Source organism: Dendrobates tinctorius, unplaced genomic scaffold (genome assembly GCF_039654945.1).
Source record: "Dendrobates tinctorius isolate UK_male_01 unplaced genomic scaffold, ASM3965494v1 ptg000098l, whole genome shotgun sequence".
NCBI lineage: Eukaryota > Metazoa > Chordata > Amphibia > Anura > Dendrobatidae > Dendrobates > Dendrobates tinctorius.
This window is the reverse complement of record NW_027361766.1, coordinates 30,933,664-30,954,679: the sequence shown is the minus strand read 5'-3', so window position 1 is coordinate 30,954,679 and position 21,016 is coordinate 30,933,664. Positions and strand designations below refer to the sequence as shown.

Genomic DNA, 21,016 nt, shown 5'->3' with positions numbered 1-21,016 from the left:
CATCGCGCAAATCCATATTACTTACTGACAGCCATAAATCTTATGTTTTAACCCGATTCTGCTCAGATGCCAGATATACGGTAAGTCACCGGGAGCACAACTGACCTCACATTTGTCACTACCCATGTGAGCAAGACTTAAGACACCACAAGATTCATCTTGGCATGTTCATTGGCGTCCATTAAAAGACCTCTGAGTTGCTATATAAAAAGGCCACACTTACCAATATCTGGTTACTATACTAATATACAGCAGGATGCAGAAAAGCCCCCATTTTAAAGGTGGAGGCAGCATAGGTGCAAAATACTGATGAACAGTTCACACAACAACCATCCATGAAACGGGTTGCTTAGTATTATAAATGCACATGGATAAGGCTTATATAGGATACCAAACACAAACATACTGTACGTATAATGCACCATGCTGGCTTACAACCTATTAGTGACGCCCATATTATTAGAGGCGGGATGCCCAGCACTATTTTAGTGCACTCCACAAGGACAAACACAGTATTTTCCCCATAAAACATAGCGAGTTCTGGCTGAGTCCTACAAGAATGAAAAAATATTTGAAGTAACAGTTGAGATTTTGTCCAAAATATGCACTCTCCCAACCCATGGCAAATGACTTCACTGAAAAGACCATCAAATAATAATGATAATTAAAAAAGAACAGTGTATTGCAGAGTGTGGTATTGTGACCAGGCACTGGCCTTTATTCTTTGATGGTTTTCTTGTTTTTGATGGCCTTTTCAGTGAACTGCTTTTAATTTTAGTGATCAGCTATGCACAAGCCGATCAGCGGTTATTTAGTTGCCTATTTGGACCAGCCAACCAGAATTCTGTACGCATGGCACAATATGATCATTAGTCTGAAAGGTCTTTACCATCTACTGGAATTATATGTCCAGTTTACACAGGATGTTGTGCTGCTGATAACGATGCTTTTTAAGCCTATTTGAATAATCCAATCACCGGACTCGTTTGTTAACTGACTACCGGCATGTTTACATGTAACAAATGCTTGTCTACGATTATCGGCTCATGGAAATGGGCTTATAATAAATGTAACTCGGGGTGTGTGGAACCACTGTGAAGCGGGCCGGGCTTACCCTGGAGGGGTGTAGCTAAGTGACTACCTGTTATTCACTAGAACCTCTGATGGTGAGGATAGGCTTGTCCTACCTGTTATTCACTAGAACCTCTGATGGTGAGGATAGGCTTGGCCTACCTGTTATTCACTAGAACCTCTGATGGTGAGGATAGGCTTGGCCATAGATAGTCAAGAGGTACCACTCCAGCGCAGTCCCAGGCACGGGTACATGGTAAAGGGTGATGAAGGCAAAGATGTTATCAGACAATTCGGCATCAGGGAAGGCAGCACAGGTTCAGTATACTTAGTCGAGGCCAGGTGTGGAGAGGTCAGCATGAATGATAAATGAGCTAGGTCAATAGCAGGATAGACAGAACAAACATGCACCCAGAGGATCCAAAGACAAGCAACTGGCAACCAGTGATCGGGCAAACAGTTGCTGAAGGAGCTGCCTAATATATCCTATTCCCAGCAAGGTATTGGCTGGGGAAGATAAACCATACAGGGCACATAAAAAGAAGGAGAATTATCAGCATACCATTGTGGTCATCAATGCCAGAATGAAATGTCAATGCACGGAGAAAAACGCTGGGCTGTCTCACCTAGCTGTGTAACCACAAAGAAAAAAGGGGATAAAGAATTCCAGCACTGTAAAAGTATATAAAAAGTAAAAATGTTATTCAATCCATATCCAGATAAAAATGATCATAAATGAATCATAAGTAAACAAAAAAGAAAAAATGGGAAAAGGGAGGAAAAAACACAGTTATACATGTTTCAGACAAACGTCTTTAGTCATAGATACCTAAGATTGTGTTTCCCCCTTTTTCCCATTTTTTCTTTTTTGTTTTCTTATGATTCATGTATGATCGTTTGTATCTGGATATGGATTGAATAAAATTTCTACTTTTTAGATACCCGTGACTAATGACATATTTTTCCAAAACGCGTATGATTTTATCTTTTTCCTCCCTTTTCCAATTTTTTCTTTTTTGTTTACTTATGATTCATGTATGATCATTTTTATCTGGATATGGGTTGAATTAAATTTCTACCATTTTTCGGTGCTTTAATTCCTAATCCCCTTTTTTTACTGCAGGACACAGGATGGTTTAATTCTTGAAGGATCTGTCGCCTCTCTAAAGCCAGGTGGAGACTCACTAAGAGCAGTGCTGGCAGTCAGCACAAGGCAGCTTGGGGAGATGGTCTGACGCTAGGGAAGCAAGAGCAGTGAACGGATTGTGTAGAGCCGCACTGAGAAGGCGTACAAGACGCCGGTGTGACAAAAAGTAGAAACATCTTCCTTGGCATCAACCTTAACTGCGGCTTAAAAATTATAATATTAAATATGTATTATTAGTATTATATAGTCCTCATTTTAAATCCATAGCTTTCTACATACATACTTTTATAAGTATTCACAAAAGTTTACAAAGTTTATTCATGTACAGCAAATATATTTTATGTTCTAGCAATATAAGGCCCCTATTTTTATAAAAAATGGTGGTAAGGATGCTGTACTGCGTTATATATGAGTATGGCCTACCGACTCCACACCCTGGTGCCATCAGTACTGCTAGCCTATTCCTGAGCTGCTCGTCCAGTGACAGGTTCAAGAGTATCAGTACCAGTGCAGGGACATACAGAGAACAAGACTAACCACAATGCTGCACTATTTAGGTAGGTAGTCAGAGGTCAAGGAATGTTATTCTGGCTGTATACATAAAGCGTTATAATGCTATGTTCATCAGACATTGTGTTCTCCATTATGACAGGGGGCTCTATAATGTATAGCTAGTTATTTGTGGTATAAAAATTACCCATCTTGTCACTTACAAGATATTATATATAACCTTTTACCACAAATAATGCTTATTTTTCATAAATAGAGGTTGAAGTCGAGATTGATAGATGTTCACAGCTCCGACAGCTTAGTAAATGAAGCCGCCGCCAAGGCATGTTCATCTCGGTAGAGAGCGTATGTCTCTTTGCTCTCACACCTTCAGGCCTGAAGGTCTTTCTTAGTTAAACCTCTTCCAAGTCTGTTATCTCAAAGTTCTCAGAAGACAGCCTGTGAAGTCTCTCCTCCTGGAGATAAGCCCCTTTTTCATTTTGGGGACTTCAAGGTGCGCTCTCCAGACAGCTCTGGCCAGCTACTCTTCACTCACTTTGCCCTGGGAAGCACTTTGATGGTGCATTTGAAGGTGGTACTGCTCCTGAGATAGACATTGTCCTGCTGACTTCACTTGCAGAGATAAAGACATGTGTGATATTGTATCTACTCACATTCTATCCGCCATACTGGTTTTGGATGCCATTTGATATGGTATCTTTTTAGATTATGACAATCCGCAATACATCCATTGAGATGATGAATAAAAAGTCTGATGGATATCGCTAATAATATAATCTTGTGGGCATGAAGTACATTGAGTCATAGCCATGCCATGCCTTCTGTTCAGCTAGAACTTTAGTACCTAAGACGGCAGAAAAGAAATGTGATACTGTAGAGAGGGATCAACTGCTGTCCCCAGAAGTCCCCATGCTCCTAGTCTCCATCAGTCCCCATTTGTCACTGCTCCTAATGACCTGCGTGACAGATTAGATCATTTTGTCACAATTACAGGAGACAAAAGAGTCAGAGAAAGGAGAGTTGCTTTTTTTTCCTTCACTAAATAAGTGAGTCTGAATTGAAAAGACATTTCAGTGAGATTTGCATTATGCCTAAGTGGTTATTCCAAAGAGCCTTTTTATACGAGCAGAAGGTTTCTTTTTTCATTTTTCAATCCCTTAAGTTGAGAGGTAATTTTTTCTCTCGATTTTTCTAAAGCTGCTAGAACAAAGGATGGTAGATATTACTTGCTCCTTGTTATGTCTCCGGGAAGCCTTAGGGATTTTTACGCCTCTCTCTCATTAGGGAAACAAATTGTCTCCAATAAATATTGAACTGGAATGGCACAAGAGAAATGATTTTCTTTATTTGTATTATAGCCAAACCGAATAGTTTTCGCCTATTTAGCGATGGTTGATGAGTCTGCCAGAATTCCCTTGGACTTTCATTGGATTCGCAAAGTGTTGTTTGAAGGTAACTCTGCTTGATCATGGCGCACTTTATGTCCAGGAGTTGTAAATGAGGCAATAAAAGCACTTAAAGGGAAAATAAGATAAAATGTAATTGAGTTTATTGAAAGTCATCCTTTAGATGAAGCCACACTGACAATATGAAGGAAATAACTTCCTACATGGTATACTTATGCAGATATTTAGGAAGATCTACTACCCATATGTGTATATTTCTGAAAGGGAACAGAAAGGAAATCTGTGAGCAGAAAGACCCTTTTTTCTAAAGAGCATCTATAAAATTCCCTTTCTGTGCTCTAGTGAGAGCCATTGCAATGACCAAATCTTCAATAAGTAGGCTGGGAGGCGTGAATAGCATACAGTAAATCAGTGAGGAATACCCCATCATGTGCAGTATAGATAGAGAAGCTATGGGGGTAAATGTGTGGTATTGGGAATAATACAGTACACTCACGTCTGTTTGGGATTGCCGCATTTCCTCTTTTCTGGTTCAAGTAAATGTATATATACTTTTTTGCCTAAAATACAAAGGAAATGTGTCACCTTTAACTCAAGGCCTTTTAGAGATCATTTCATCTTCAACCTTTTTTTTTAAAACACAAATTTTATTTCAAATTTTCATAGACATTGCTTCATTTCACATGACAAGTCATTTTTCCAATAAACAGACAATAACTCAGCCTATCATCCTCCCTTCCTACCCTCCCTTAAACAAACCCTCTTCCTCTTACATTTTCAATGATCTCCCCTAGCAACTTCGCACACATGTTATGTCTAGACCACTTGTAAAACACAGATTGCAAGCATCGCCTCTGTAAAATATCACCACACATTTTTCCTTTTTAACTCCTGTCCCTACCAGGACCTTACACCTCGCCTTCATTAGCCAACTTCAGATTCCCCAAATTGTTTTGGATGTCTTCCAGTAGGTACCATTCAGTATATTTAAAGGGCCTTACTATTCTCCTTATTTCCTCTTCATCACATTGTCTTACTATGAAAAGCCTCCATTTTTTAAAGAATTTACCCGTCAGACCCTCCTTGTTCCTTTCCGCCTCCAGCTGTTCGATTCTGAGTAAAGATTTAATCTGTCCCATCACCTCTTCCATCGACGGCACACTTCCCTCAAGCCATTTGGACAGTAGAGCCCTCTTACCTATCATAGCCACCCCATGAAACAATTTTGGTAATTTGGGCCTCTGTTCCTCTCCTCCTCTTACTACCTGTCCCTTGTTCCTATAATGAAAGATCCACAGCAATGGATCCATTTCAATTTCCACACTCCCCACTATTTGCATAAATGATTGCAATCCTTTCCAGAATTTCTGGCTCTCTGGGCATTGCCAGATCCCATGGAACAGGTCTGTTTTTGGCAATTTACATTTGGGGCACTGAGTCACTCTGTTTATCTGTTGTGTATTTGGGATGTTAAAACCATAAATTGCTCTATGCATCAGTCTATATTGAGTGTCCCTCCAACCTTCATTAATCACCTCCTTCCTCATCTTCATCCACCCCTGTAATATCTTATCCCCTGCTTCAGAGTCACCCAGTTGTCTTGCCCATGCTCTCCAGACTTGTTCTGGGCATATTGGAATCAGAACCTCCCTCAAAGCTTTATATAATGCGGAGATAGAATTTGCATGTCGGTCTTTCATAATAATTCTGTCCAAGTCATTCGTCACCTGTTCCATTCTAACATCCCTCAGTTGTGACATTAGCCCCTTTTCTATCTGTTTGTATTGGAGGATTTGAAATGTGGATAGCCCATATTTTGTCACGATTTCCTGGTATGTCAGCCATCTATTCTCCACCTCATGTATTAGATCTGTCACCCTTTTTATCCCCTTGTTCCTCCATTCTGAAAATAATTTGTTGTCTCTTCCCGCTGGGAAATCTGGGAACCTCCATATATCAAGATGTTTGGATATTCTCCAAGACAACTTGAATTTTTTCCTCACTGCTTTCCAGGCCATCACCGTATCTCTACATACCAGTGAGTGTTTAATGTTCCTTGGTATGTTGGCCAATGACGTGTGTAATAGTGCCCCTAAATCCCAGGGTTTACAAAACTCACTCTCCAAACGTATGTCAGATTGCCCATTTGTCTTCCTCAACCAGTCTATGGCATGCCTCATCAGGCATGCCAAATTATACCCTCTAATATTTGGCAGTTTAATGCCTCCTTGTTCCAAAGATTGCATCAATTTTTCCGTTTTAATTCTCGGTCTTTTCCCCCTCCATAGGAATGTCAAAAATGCTTTATTCAATCTAATTATGTCTGTGTGTTTCAACAACATGGGGATGGTCTGCATTGGGTAGAGTAACTTTGGAAAGCACATCATTTTCAAGAGATGATTTCTACCTAGCAAAGATAACGGTAGCCCTTCCCACAACTTCAATTCCCGTTCTATTTTCTGTATCAAAGGTTTGTAGTTTAATTCATATATCGATGCTGACGTACATCCCATCTGTATTCCTAGATATTTAAGATGTGACTTTGCTATTGGTATCCCACAGATTTCCCCCCTTGTTCCATCTGCTACCATTAGTGGCATCCTTTGCCCACAGAGAAATAGTATTTCACACTTTGTTCTGTTCAATTTAAAACCTGACAAGCTCCCGAACTCCTCTATCTGTTTTATCACTTTCGGTAGGTCCCTCTGAGGATTGTTCATGAATAATATAATATCATCCGCAAATAGCGCTGAGTGCAGTCGTTCCTTCCCAACACTAATGTCTTCGAAACAATCTCCTTCATTTAACAGTCGAGACAATGGCTCAATGGCAAGGTTAAACAGGAGAGGTGACAGTGGACATCCCTGTCTAGTCCCTTTGTTCAAAGGGAAAGACTGCGACAGGAACCCGGGCGTTGCCACCCTCGCCTGAGGATTCGCGTATAATACTCCTATAAATGTACGAAAGGCTCCCTCTATCCCCATATTGTCTAGTACCGTCTCCAACCATGTCCACCCCACGCTGTCGAACGCTTTTTCAGCATCAAGCGTGACCATGGCTGGACATTCCTCCTTTCGAAGATCCCTGTGTCTAATAGCATCCATTACCAACATGGCCCTCCGCACATTTGTCACCGCTGCCCTCCCTTTAACAAACCCCGATTGTGCCGGTGAAATTAAATTTGGTATTATCTCCGCCAACCTATTGGCCATCAATTTGGCCAAGATTTTAAGATCCTGATTTATTAATGAAATTGGCCTATAGTTTGCTGGATTGTCTAGATTCTTATCACCCTTGGGTATCAATTTTATGTACGCAGTGTTGAGATGTCCCGAAATTCCACATCCTCTCAGTATTTTATTGTACATTCTAGTCAAAACCGGCGCTATCTGCTCTCCCATTTCTTTATAAAATTCCCCATTGAACCCGTCAGGTCCCGGTGCCTTGTGTATATTCAAATCCCTTATTACTGACTGTACTTCCTCTATTGTTATTTCCGCGTTCAATCTAGACAGCTCTTCCGAATTTATTTGCGAAAGTTTTATTTTTCCCAACAGATCACTTCCCCTGTCACCCGTCTCTTCCCCCCTGCTATATAAATTCGCATAATACTTCCCCAAAATCTCTGTAATCTCCTTTGGGTTTGAGGATTTGCTCCCGTCCGGTCTAGTCATATTAGTTATCAAGGTCATTGGTCGTCGTCCTTTCGCCAGATTGGCCAATAATTTCCCCGCTTTATTGCCAAATTTGTGTAGATCATCTTCCTGTTGTGATCGTATCATATCCTCTCTTTTCCCCACCCAAGAGTGAAATTCCTGTCTCGCTGCCTTCCACTCCTCTTTCGCACTTTGTGTCTTGTTTGCTAAGTACCCCGCGTATTTCTCTCTGAGGGCCTCGCTTGCGTTTTGGTATTGTTTATGAGTATGCTTTCTAAGTTTAGCTACATGTCCCATCAATCTACCTCTCAGTACTGTTTTTGCAGTTTCCCAGAACAACATTACATCCGCCGCATGTTCACTATTAGTACTGCTATAATCATCCCACCATTCGATCAGAGTTTTGGCAAATTCCTTGTCTCTAAGCAAAAACGACGGAAACCTCCACAGATAATCTGTCCCCCTCTGTATTGTATCAGTGATGTCTAAAAGCACTGGGCTGTGATCCGATATCACCATATCCTCAATAACCACATCTCTAACCCTATGCATCAGAAGTTGGTCAACCAAAATGTAATCAATCCTGGACCACGCTTCATGAGGATGTGAATAGTGAGTGTACTCCCGGTCATTTGGATGATGCAATCTCCAGCTATCTTTCAAATTTGTGTCCTCCAAAAGCTTGGCCATTAAACCTTTTACCTCCCTAATCGGCCTACCATCATCCCTACTATATCTCTTGTCTTCCCCCCTTGAAACCACCGCATTAAAGTCCCCTCCAACCACCCTTTTGAGTTCTGTATCCTTTTCCAATTCCTGATTGATGAAGTTAAAAAAAGAAGTTTGTTCATTATTGGGGGCATATATGTTATGTATACCAAATTCTCCCTATGGACTGGAAAGCTTGATGTAGATATACCTCCCTTCCTCGTCATTGGTCTGAGACACTATCGTGTGGTTAAAATTTTTGTTGATCAAAATCATCACCCCTGCCTTGAATCCCATGGAGCCTGACCCAACTACTTTTCCCACCCATAGTTTTTGCATACGAAAGAAATCTCCCTGGGGTAGGTGAGTCTCCTGTAATAATGCTATATCCACTTTCAATCTTTTGAGGTGCCTCAATATCATCATACGTTTATGTGGTGACTTCAATCCTTTCACATTCCATGTCACTATTTTAACCATTATCCCAATTCCTCAAATATGTCAAGTCGCCATGTGGTCTTTCATATGTGTGGTGTTGTGCTTCCTTCAAGCGTTCAGTGCGCTTATGCCATTGCATTCCCTGTACCCATCCAACCTTCCTGTATCCATTAACAATTAACAGCCCCTCAACTATCCCCCCCTGTACAATCAAATGTCTCTGCACTCCCATTTTTTCTGTGATGCTCCTGGCTCCGCTATTCCCCCTCAGCCATTTAATTAAGAATTATACGTAGTCTATCCCTCGTTAATTTATTACCCAACTCACCCAGACAAGGCCTTCTTGGTCAGTAGTCTAGCCAACATATAGCACCCCCTCCCTCCTTTCCCATGCATAATATTTGTCATTACTGAACCCAGAATCTTTCTTCTTCCCAGCGTTGTGGATACCTCAACATCCAACAGAGTTTATCAAATAAAAATATAAATGCGAAAGAAGCCCGATCCCCCCCAGATATTAGTACTCCCCTACCCCTACCCCTCAGAGTAAGCAAAACCCCAAGATCAATAACATCTGGAGAGACGAGAGGAACCAATAAGAAGAGGCCACTTCAACCCCCACTATCCGCCAATCTCTCCTCCCATAAATCCCTCAGTTCAGTCTTCAAACCCACTCCCCAGAGTCTCTCTCAAGGCACTCCCCTGCCCTGGTTTCCCGACTTGTGTGGCGGCGATCTTCGTGCCTTAGGTTTCTCCATGTGAGGCTCCTTCCCTTCCTCTCTCCTTTCAGTCCATTCGTTCCAGCCCTCCACCCGAACCTCCCCTTCCCTCTCCCCGTGTCGACCACCCCTCCTCTCCGGAGATTCACTTGTCAGGTTTCTGTCCTCCATCTCCTCCATCCATCTCTCCGCCTCTCTCAAGTCCTTTGTCACAAAAAAAGATCCATTTCGTTTTGTCACTCTCAGAAGAGCAGGATAGAGTAGTTGAAACTTTATACCCTTGCGGTACAGTGTGGTGCATATCTTGCTGAAGGACTTCCTTTTCCGGGTGACCTCTGCCGAATAATCCCCAAAGATCAATATTTTATGTCCTTGAAGAGACAGTGGGGTCCTTCGTCCTCTAAATGCTCGCAACAACTCTTCTTTGTCCTTGTATTCCAAAATTTTATTATGACTTGGCGCGGTCTGGCTGATCCAGTCACCCCTGCATTACCCTCCTTCCCGTCCGCTCCCCATGCGCCCGTGTTTTCTCTTACAGGGCCCACTCTGTGCGCTCTTTCCACTCTGCATCTGTGTGTCAGGCCCAGCGCCTTGGGAAGCTCTGCTTCACAAATGTTATCCAGCTGCCGCATGGTTATTGATTCCGGTAACCCCACCAGTCTTAAGTTGCTTCTCCTGGACCGGTTTTCTAGATCTTCCAGTTTGTCTTTCATAGCCTGGGAACCCTCCTCCATCTCCTTCATTTTCCCCTTTAACGTTGTCACCTCATCCTCTGTATTAGATAATCTTTGTTCCAGCTCTGCCACTCTGGCTCCCTGCTGTGTGACCTGTTCTTTAATGGGGGATAGCGCCACCCCCACCATGGCCTCCAGGGACTCCTTTATCTTGTCCGCCAGGTGTGCTGCCACTGCTCCTGCCAGGCGATCATAGTCTATGAGCACGTCCGTTAACTGACTGCTCTGCTGGGCTGCCGGCTGCTCATGCTGCCTCCTCTCCTCCTCCTCCATCAGGCTCTGCTCACCTCCATGCAGACCGCTGTATCCCGCGTCTGCCGCGCCCGCCGCCATTTTGAGATCTCGTGCTGCGTGGTCTTCCCCAGCAGCTCCTGGCTTTAAGTGCTTGCCACCGCTCCGGAGAAGGTACCGCTCCATATACCGGCGTCTCCTACTTCTTATCCCTCACTTCCCGCTGTCTCCCGCAGCCTTGGGGTGATCTTTGTCGGTCTTTGTAGCTGAGGGGAGCGCGGAGCTCTGTCTCCTGCGTCCTCACATCACAGCGCCGGAACCGGAAGCAACCTTCTTAACTGTTAGCAATTGCAATAATTTTGACCAGGGGTGCACAACTTTTTACATGCCACTGTATCTGTCTGAATATATATACAATATATATATATATATATATATATATATATATATATATATATATATATATACAGTGGGCACAGAATTTATTCAGACCCCTTTAATTTTTTTGTAATTAATGTACATTCTGCACCCACCCCATCTTGACTGAAAAAATAAATGTAGAAATTTTTGCAAATTTATTAAAGAAGAAAAACTGAACTTTGCTCAGACACTCATATTTAAGTCACATGCTGTCCATTTCCTTGTGATCCTCCATGAGATGGTTCTACTCCTTCATTGGAGTCCAGCTGTGTTTAATTAAACTGATAGGACTTGATTTGTAAAGGCACACACCTGTCTTCATAAGACCTCACAGCTCACAGTGCATGTCAGTCCAAATGAGAATCATGAGGTCAAAGGAACTGGCCAAGGAGCTCAGAGACAGAATTGTGGCAAGGCACAGATCTGGCCAAGGTTACAATAGAATCTCTGCAGTACTCAAGGTACCTAAAGCACAGTGGACTCCATAATCCTTAAATGGAAGAAGTTTGGGACGACCAGAAGTCTTCCTAGATCTGACCGTCCAGCCAAACTGAGCAATCGTGGCGAAGAGCCTTGGTGAGAGAGGTAAAGAACCCAAGATCACTGAGGCTGAGCTCTACGGATGCAGTAGGGAGATGGGAGAAAGTTCCACAAAGTCAACTATCATTGCAGCCCTCCACTAGTCTGGCCTTCATGGCAAAGTGGCCCAAGGGAAGCCTCTCCTCAGTGCCAGACATATGAAAGCCTTTATAGAGTTTGCTAAAAAAAACACATGAAGGACTCCCAGATTAGAGAAACAAGATTCTCTGGTCTGATGAGGCAAATATAGAACTTTTTGGTGATAATTCTAAACAGTATGTGTGGAGAAAACCAGGCATTGCTCATCACCTCCCCAATACAATCCTAAAAGTGAAACGTGGTGGTGGCAGCCTCATGCTATGGGGGTGTGTCACGGGGTCCTTCTCCGATACCACACAATCAACAGAGCGATGGAAGGGTGAACAATCCCAAGACCTTTATTACAGGCAAAACTAGAAGGTCCATAAACAATCCACCACACTGAGGATACAATAGTCCAGAACAAGAATGCAGTCCAGTAACAGGATAAAATGTCCAGGGAGACAAGATTCCAAAAACTCTAGCACTAGAAGATAAAAATAGGTCCTTCTCTCTGAAGTGCAGTTTTTACACGATCCTCTCCAAACAGGAACTGACTTGACCAGCTCCTGTTCTCCCCACCCCCTTCCTTGTGTCCAGGGGTAGTCAAACAGGATGGGGTGGTTTCCAGGCCTCCCAGAGGAGAACAAAGGAGCCTTGGGGATTAATGCACTACAGAGGGTAATCAAGAGACAGACACAGTCAGGCTGTAGACCCATAGGGCATCAAGAAAAACACTATGAAAACAGGTGAAATAGAAATATACACAAAATGACATCCACATAGCATATCATACCATACCATCACAACCTCTCCCCCCCATAATAAATGAGCACGCCATGAGGTCTACACAGACTTCTGGCCTGCTCACTTTAGTCCACATTGCTTAGTTATTTATAGTTCCTTGTACAGTGGCAGGTCGGCCTGGGGAGCCTATGGTTCTTCTTGTCGAGACAGACCATCGGCGTTCTGGTGTTGGCTTCCCCGCTTTTATTGGATGGAGAAGCTGTAGGGTTGTAAGGACAAGCTCCACCGCAGCAATCTTCCATTGTCCCTTGATACGCGGTTCAGCCATGTGAGGGGGTTGTGGTCTGTAACAATTGTGAAGTCTCTGCCATACAAGTATGGCTGCAATTTTTTTAGTGCCTATACGATGGCAAGGCACTCCTTTTCAATAGTGGCATAGGCAACTTCCCGATCCAGTAGTTTCCGACTGGCAAAAGCAACAGGATGTTCTTCTCCGGCGGCGTTCACTTCGCTAAGTACTGCCCCAATCCTAAAGGTGGATGCATCTGTCTGCACGAGGAACCTGCGTTTATAATCCGGGGCAGCCAAGACAGGAGCAGTGACGAGGGCGGTCTTTAAGGCTGAAAAGGCATCCTCGCATGCAGGCGTCCACGTCACATTCCTAGGCATGTTCTTGCGGGTCAGGTCGGTTAGGGGCTTGGCCAAGGTGCTGAAGTTAGAAACAAATTTGCGATAGTATCCAGCAGTTCCTAAAAATGCAAGTACCTGCTTTTTAGTCTGGGGTCTACACCAGTTGCTAATGGCTTCTACCTTGGCAGGCTCAGGCCTTAGGGTCCCACCCCCTACTCTATGCCCGAGGTACTGCACCTCAGCCATCCCTATTTGGCACTTATCAGGGCGAATGGTCAGTCCTGCAGTAAGGATACAGTCTAGCACTATGCCCAAGTGTTTAAGATGTTCCTCCCAGGTTGTGCTAAAAATGGCAATGTCATCTAAGTAAGCACAGGCAAAGTCCTGACATTGTTGTAACAGTCGATCTACCAGTCTCTGGAAAGTAGCGGGGGCAGTTTTCATCCTAAAGGGCATTCCCAGGAACTCAAAAAGTGCAAATGGAGTAATGAAGGCCGAGCGCTTCCGAGAGTCCTCCGTTAGGGGTATCTGCCAGTACCCCTTGCTCAAGTCTAACGTGGTCACAAATTGGGCACTGGCCAGACGATCCAATAGATCATCAATCCTGGGCATGGGATAAGCATCACTCTTGGTGGCATCATTTAATCATCTGTAATCAACGCAGAATCGTGTTGTACCATCCTTCTTGGGGACCAGGACGACAGGAGAGGTCCAAGAACTGTGAGATGGCTGAATAACTCCCAGTCGTTTCATCTCCTCCAGTTCGTTCTTTATCATGCCTTGAACAGCCTCTGGAACCCGGTAGGCAGCCTGCTGTGTGGGGCGTTGTCCGGGGGTTTCCACATGGTGGCTGGTGAGAGTAGTCTTCCCCGGCTTTGAGGAGAAAGCAGCAGCCCTTGGCCTTAGTACGGCGACAATATTGTCCTTTTGTATATCCGATAAATGGGAGCCCAGGGGCACTTGTTCCAGTGATCCTTCCGCTTGGGCAACCTGGAGGAGATTGGGGAGATACTCGTCGTCGGCGGTATCACTAGGGGGATGGCAGACATCTAGAACAGGCAGAGATCGATCGTGGTAGTCTTTCAGCATGTTAATGTGGACGGTTTTCTGTCGTCGACCACTAGAGTGCAGGGCAATAACATAGTGTCATTAATTTTCTTGACAACCTGATAAGTGCCTTCCCACACTGCTTGAAGCTTGTTGGCAGGGGAAGCAGTAATCATGAGCACTTGCTGTCCTTCCATAAATTCCCGGTTCCTGGCATTATGGTCATACCAGTTTTTTTGTCTGGACTGGGCCTTTTGCTGATGTTCTTTAGCAAAGGTAGCTAGCTGGGCGAGACGGTCTCTGAGCTCTAGAACATAGGGAACGATGGGCATTCCGGTGTCTGAGATGTCTCCCTCCGAATGTTCTTTCAGAAGTAGTTCGAAGGGAGAGAACCCTGTGGACTCTTGGGGAACCTCCCGATAGGCGAAGAGGAGATGTGGCAGGTACTTTTCCCAGTCTTTTTCAACATCAACAAAAGCCCTCAGCATATTTTTTAGGGTTCCATTAAAGCGTTCACATAGTCCGTTGGTCTGCGGGTGGTATGGGGTGGTGCGAATGGCTCGAACACCACAGGTATGCCATAGGGACTGGACCAGATCTGACATGAACTGAGGGCCTTGATCCGATAATATTTCACTAGGAAACCCTACCCAGGTAAAGATGGTAACAAGGGCCTCGGCTACCTTTACTGCTGTAATACTGGACAGGGCCACAGCTTCAGGATACCTAGTGGCATAGTCCACCACGGTGAGGATATATTTTTTCCCCGACCGGCTGGGGTGGGCCAGAGGACCTATGATGTCGACAGCTACACGTTGAAATGGTTCCTCAATTGTGGGCAGGGATTGCAGGGGTACCTTATGTCGAGCTCCTGGATGCCGCATTTGCTGGCACACATCTCAGGTGCGGCAATAATGGGCTACCGACTGCGAGACGCCCGGCCAGTGAAAACTTTGGGTGAGTCCCTTTTCAGTCCTTTTTCTCCCTTGATGCCCAGCCAAGGGGATGTCATTGGCCAGTTGGAGTAGCTGTGCCCTGTACTTCTGAGGGACAATGAGTTGCCTGGTCGTTGCGTCAGAGTTGCCCTGGTCACTGCCCTTTGTTACACGATAATACAGTCCGTTTTCTCGAGTGAAGCCATTCCCATTATCTCCCATGTGTCCAGTTTCTGCCTTTCGCCTAAGGGCTGCTAAGCTAGTGTCACCCTCTATTTCTTTCCTAAACTCCTCTCTGTCCCAAGACTCTCCCAATGTAGTAGCAGCGAACGTATTGCTTACCACCTCTGATACGGTTCGTGGTGGTTGCTCCCTGGTGAGGTCCGGATGATGTAGTGCTTGAAGGGCCTGTAGTCGGGTGACTGCTCCCACAAATTGGCACTGTAACTCCCAAATGTAATTACCAGGGAGGATATCTGCAGGAATTCCTCCCATAACTCCAATCCAACACAGTTTTTCTCCACAACCATAATACAAACTCACAGAAGCTCGCTGTATATATTTGCGGGCACCCCCCGCCCGGACAATGGGAATTCCCAGACCCTGGTAAATTGCCTTGGGTCGAACCACACGGGGGTCAGCGATAGTCAAGAATGCCCCCGTGTCTCTAAATCCTGACACTTTGTATCCATCAATTAAGACATCCTGCAGGTGGCATTCCCGTTGCTCTGAGTAGCTAAAGGACAGAGGCCGGAGTCCGTACACTCCAGGAGGAGTATCTATGGTGCCGTGGTCGGTGGTCCACTCTGGTGGGGGTGGTGGTAGCTCTTCCTCATGCGTGGTGGAGTGCACAAGATACACTGGACGAGGTGGGGCTCCCTCCGAATCCTGGAGGGACAGCCAGACTGCAAATGTCCAGGTTGCCCACACCCATAACACCTCCTCTCTGTAATACCCCCAGGTCGTGGTCGGAACTGTTGGGGTCTAGGATTGTGAGGCGTGATTGTCATCGGCTTGCGACTAGGTGGAAGGGCAGATATAATTGGAGGGGGACGGGGCGCGGGAGCAGGCCGTGGTTCTTTGTCCTGAAGTCTCCTCCATTGCGGCCGGATACTAAGGGCTTTATCGGCCAGGGCTGCAGCTCTATCCACGGCACACGGCGTGCGCTCCCGGACCCATTCCCGTACTTCTGCGGGGGCCTTGGCAAGGAATTGTTCTATAAGGAACGCCTATATAACATTCCACAGTAAAGGTGTTTTCTGCTTCCAGCCATCTCCGACATGCCTGGGACATCTAATGTGCATACATCCTAAACGATCCCCCCGTGGTGCATGGGATGTCTCGGAACTTGGCCCTATATGAGTCTGGGGTGATAGCATGGTAATCCAGGATAGTCCGCTTTACAATGTTATAATCCCGATTCCGAGGTGCGTCAATGGTTCGGTAAGCCTCCGCCATGCTTCCGTTCAGGAGCCCCACTAACAAACACATCCAGCTAGAGTGGGGCACCTCCATCACAGCACACTGCTGATCAAAGTCTTTGAAGAACCCCTCCACATCTCCGGAAGCCTCATCAAATGGTTTAAACTCTGTCCGGGTGATCCGTACAGGGTCCCGGATCGTTGTGGTTACACTCCACATTGCGTTACTCCCTCTTTCAAGCTCCATTGCTCCTTGTCTCCGCTGTGCCCGGTGGGCAGCCTCCTCCGTGTACTCCTGAGAGATGCCGGGGCCCAGAACCGCCATCTCTTCTTCGTACCACACCAACCACTGGCTTTTCTGGATGGGGATTCCTGTCTCCAGTGCTCGTCCTTCAGACATCTGGGAGGAGGTGGTCGGGCTAGCGCCCACCAGTAGATCGATTAAGGCCTCTTTAGTCAGTCCCTGGTAGTTCAGGCCCAGGTCTCTGGCTCTCTCCTGTAAACTGGATACAGTCCAATTTCTGTACTCACTCTGTGGGTGGTTCTCCATTGGGTTACGCTCTGTTGATCCCACCGCTGCCACCAGTTGTCACGGGGTCCTTCTCCGATACCACACAATCAACAGAGCAAGGGAAGGGTGAACAATCCCAAGACCTTTATTACAGGCAAAACTAGAAGGCCCATAAACAATCCACCACACTGAGGATACAATAGTCCAGAACAAGAATGTAGTCCAGAAACAGGATAAAATGTCCAGGGAGATGAGATTCCAAAAACTCTAGCACCAGAGGATAAAAATGGGTCCTTCTCTCTGAAGTGCAGTTTTTACACGATCCTCTCCAAACAGGAACTGACTTGACCAGCTCCTGTTCTCCCCACCCCCTTCCTTGTGTCCAGGGGTAGTCAAACAGGTTGGGGTGGTTTCCAGGCCTCCCAGAGGAGAACAAAGGAGCCTTGGGGATTAATGCACTACAGGGGGTCATCAAGAGACAGACACAGTCAGGATGTAGACCCACAGGGCATCAAGAAAAACACTATGAAAACAAGTGAAATAGAAATATACACAAAATGACATCCACATAGCATATCATACCATCACAGGATATTTTTCAGCTGCAGGAAAAGGACAATTGGTTGCAATTGAAGGAAGCATGAATGCGGCCAAGTAGAGAGATATCCTGGATGAAAACCTCTTCCAGAGTGCTCTGGACCTCAGACTTGACCGAAGGTTCACCTTCCAACAAGACAATGACCCTAAGCACACAGCTAAAATAACAAAGGAGTGGCTTCAGAAACAACTTTGTGGCCATTCTTGACAGTCCTGACCTAAACCCAATTAAGCACCTCTGGAGAGACCTGAAAATGGCTGTCTACCAACGTTCACCATCCAACCTGACGGAACTGGAGAGGATCTGCAAAGAAGAATGGCAGAGGATCTCCAAATCCTGGTGTGAAAAACTTGTTGCATCATTCCCAAGAATACTCATGGCTGTACTAGCTCAAAAGGGTGCTTCTACTCAATACTGAGCAAAGGGTCTGAATACTTATGACCCTGTCATATTTCAGTTTTTCTTTGTTAATAAATTTGCCAAACTTTCTACATTTCTGTTTTTTTCAGTCAAGATATGTCACAGAGTGTACATTATTGAGAAAAAAATGAACTTTTTTGAATTTGCCAAATTACTTTCAATACACACTGTGTATATATATATATATATATATATATATATATATACAGTATATATGATAATTGTTTATTTTTATCAATTAACAAAATGCAAAGTAAATGATCTGGAGAAATGTAAATACAATAAATATTTGATTTGCTATCAGAACAGCATCTATTATTCTAGGTTGCACTCAGTTTTTGAAGGAAGCTGGCGGGGAAGTTCATCATATCAAACACCACAGACTATCTATGGATGTAAGATTGCTGAAATTCTTGTCCTTCTTTACGCTGAAGATATTTCGTAAAGGGAATCTGTGAGCAGGTTTTTGCTATGTAATCTGAGATGGGGTTAATATAGATTTCAGTGATGTGTCACATGTAGAGTTTTTCGAATTTGTTCAGAATCGGTTGCCGAATCTGAATTTGCTATATTCTTGCCATATTGGTACCCTATTCTTGACGAATTTATGTTTGATGATCAATTCCAAACATATTCTTTTACGTCTACTCCCATTGACTCCAATGACGTTCAGCTGTTTTCTGCAAATATTGCAAATACAGTATTGGCCATCGATTGTAATCAGGACCAAATTTTGAAAAATTCACTCAAACACTTGTCACATGTCAAGCTGTGTGCTTGTTTTATCACCTGGTGATTATCATTGTCTGGACTACAGCAGCTCCTCAGCACTGGTCCAATTCCACCCTCTCCTGTGATAAGCAGCTCACTGTCTCTACACGATATACACACAGAGTGTGGTGTGGGTCGAGGCAGCTTTCTCAGCTCTGCTGCATTCTAAATATAAGAACTTTGATTGTGTCACGGCTACTGCTGCCATTAAACTAAGTGATACATCATTGGATTCATGGTCTCTTTGCCTACATGATGCTGCTCTCATGTGACGTAGCAAAAACCCACTGACTGATTCCCTTTAATGGCATTGGCTATATTTTTGGGGTCAACATAAAGAAGAGCAAGGAGTCCTAGAAGTGATGACCTTGCCCTCTCAGAGCCCTGATTTCAATATGATGGAGTCTGTGTGGGAATACATGCAGAGACAGAACTATTTGCACAAGCCTACATCCACAAAACATCTGTAGTTCTCCAAGATGTGTGGAACAACCTCCCTGCTGAGTTCCTTCCAAAACTGCATGCAAAGGTACCTAGAAGAATTGATGCCTTGATTGTGTTTGGAAAGCAATTAAAAAGTTGTACAGTGTTTTGCAACTTTCTAAGCATCAAAAAAGGTGAAAAGCACTTTATGAATCCCCAATGTCTGTATTGTGAATTGTATCATAGTAATGTTTAATCTTGGACTCCTTTACTACATGGCTGTGGGAAAGCCATTCAGCAAAGGCTTTGATTAGGAGTTATTCAGTAATGATAGCCTACATACATTGTAAAGTATCACTGGTTTGTGGAGACAGAAACTGTTTGGCCCCCCGTTTTTTTAAACAGTTTTTTTGAGAGATCATTCATTCACAAAATTCTTATTTCAGAGATAAAATCTGTCTTCAGTGCATGCAGATTTTCCATTACGGGGATAGGAGATGGCAGTTGGTGCTCAGAAAGTTCTATGGAGAGCGTTAACTGTCATTTCCGGAGAACTTGCAGCAGAATATCTGCGTCTGCCTCTAGCTCCTCCCCCTCCATAGAACTTTAAAAGGACCAACTGTCATCTCCTATCTGAGTAATGGGGAAATCTGTGCTCACTGAATACAGATTCTGCCCATGAGTTGAGAATGATTGGTCAGTCCAGGGGGTCAAAGAAGTTGCTATCTCTGTCTCTGATAAATTATGACAAATGTACATCAGCCTCTTGCTAAAATACATTCCTCAGAATTTGTCGCTTCTTAGCCCCGCATACTCGGCATACAAAACACTAGTCTTGATTAATCGGGGCCTAAATCTCTGCATTTCTTTTTACATCTGCCTGTGAAGTGCAGAATATAGAGTTCAGTTGTACAATGAATGCATTGACATGCATCACAGCATGGAGATTCCTGAACTTCTCCTGGTTATTTCTGTTCTATTAGCATTTTCTCGAGACACTGACATATAACCGCATTATACCATCATTAGTTCTTTTGATCACATAGATACCATACCTGTGAAGCAGCAATATTTTGCTATGGGGACAACCGCATTGTCGCTTCCTTTTGAACACATTACTTCATCCATTGAATTCATTATTTCTTGTGTGTGACATCACTGTTACCAAGGCAACAGGAAAGGACAGCGACAGCAATGTAGGGAATTCAGCGCACATTATAAGCACTCGTGTTCAGAAGGGACACAGGGGTCTGGGAAATCCAGGAGTTAAACAGGTTCTTGCAAGTGTAATTAAAACATCAGAAATCTCAAAGCCCCACTTACATAAGATGCTTCATTCTTCCAAGGGCAGGCAACTTAAACTGCTTGTTACGCTTCTTTTTCACTTTAGGAAGTTGTTATCGGTGAGGGGAAGCATCAGCATCTCAGGTGCTTGCTTTACTACAAAATTGTTTCATACTCTTAAAATCCAGACGGGACAAAATTTGGTGCTTGGTCCTATTGAAAAGAAGTACATGTGATAGGAACAAGATATATAGAACATCTGACTTTAGTAGATTTTAGAAGACCTGTCACTGACTCAAAAAATGTAGTTAAATACATTATATAATCTATTGCAAAGATATTTACATTTGTCGCTCTTGGAGAACAGTATGTGAAATCTCTGCTTGCAGACCAACTGGCCATTTCTTCAAGGTCTTCTCTAGGGGCGTGCGGTTTCATTGCTCCCTCCCAAACACAACCAAGCACAGCTTATTGGTTGATTTGGCATTCTCAGACGATTTACAGCATCTGGGAGGGGTGAAAGAGCACTCTC

General features: G+C 44.2%; 1 protein-coding gene and 1 long non-coding RNA gene across 4 annotated transcripts in view; one reads left to right on the top strand and one right to left on the bottom strand.

Annotated features, from left to right (window-relative positions):
* The window catches only part of PLXNA2 (plexin A2), a 389,564-nt gene that overhangs the window by 192,475 nt on the left and 176,073 nt on the right, over positions 1-21,016 (top strand). The window lies entirely within an intron of this gene.
* LOC141099149 (uncharacterized) lies at positions 3,912-20,316 on the bottom strand. Its single transcript, XR_012234422.1, has 3 exons — positions 20,256-20,316; positions 4,631-4,694; positions 3,912-4,242 (listed from the first exon to the last, which is right to left on the bottom strand). It is a non-coding gene; the product is annotated as an uncharacterized lncRNA (long non-coding RNA).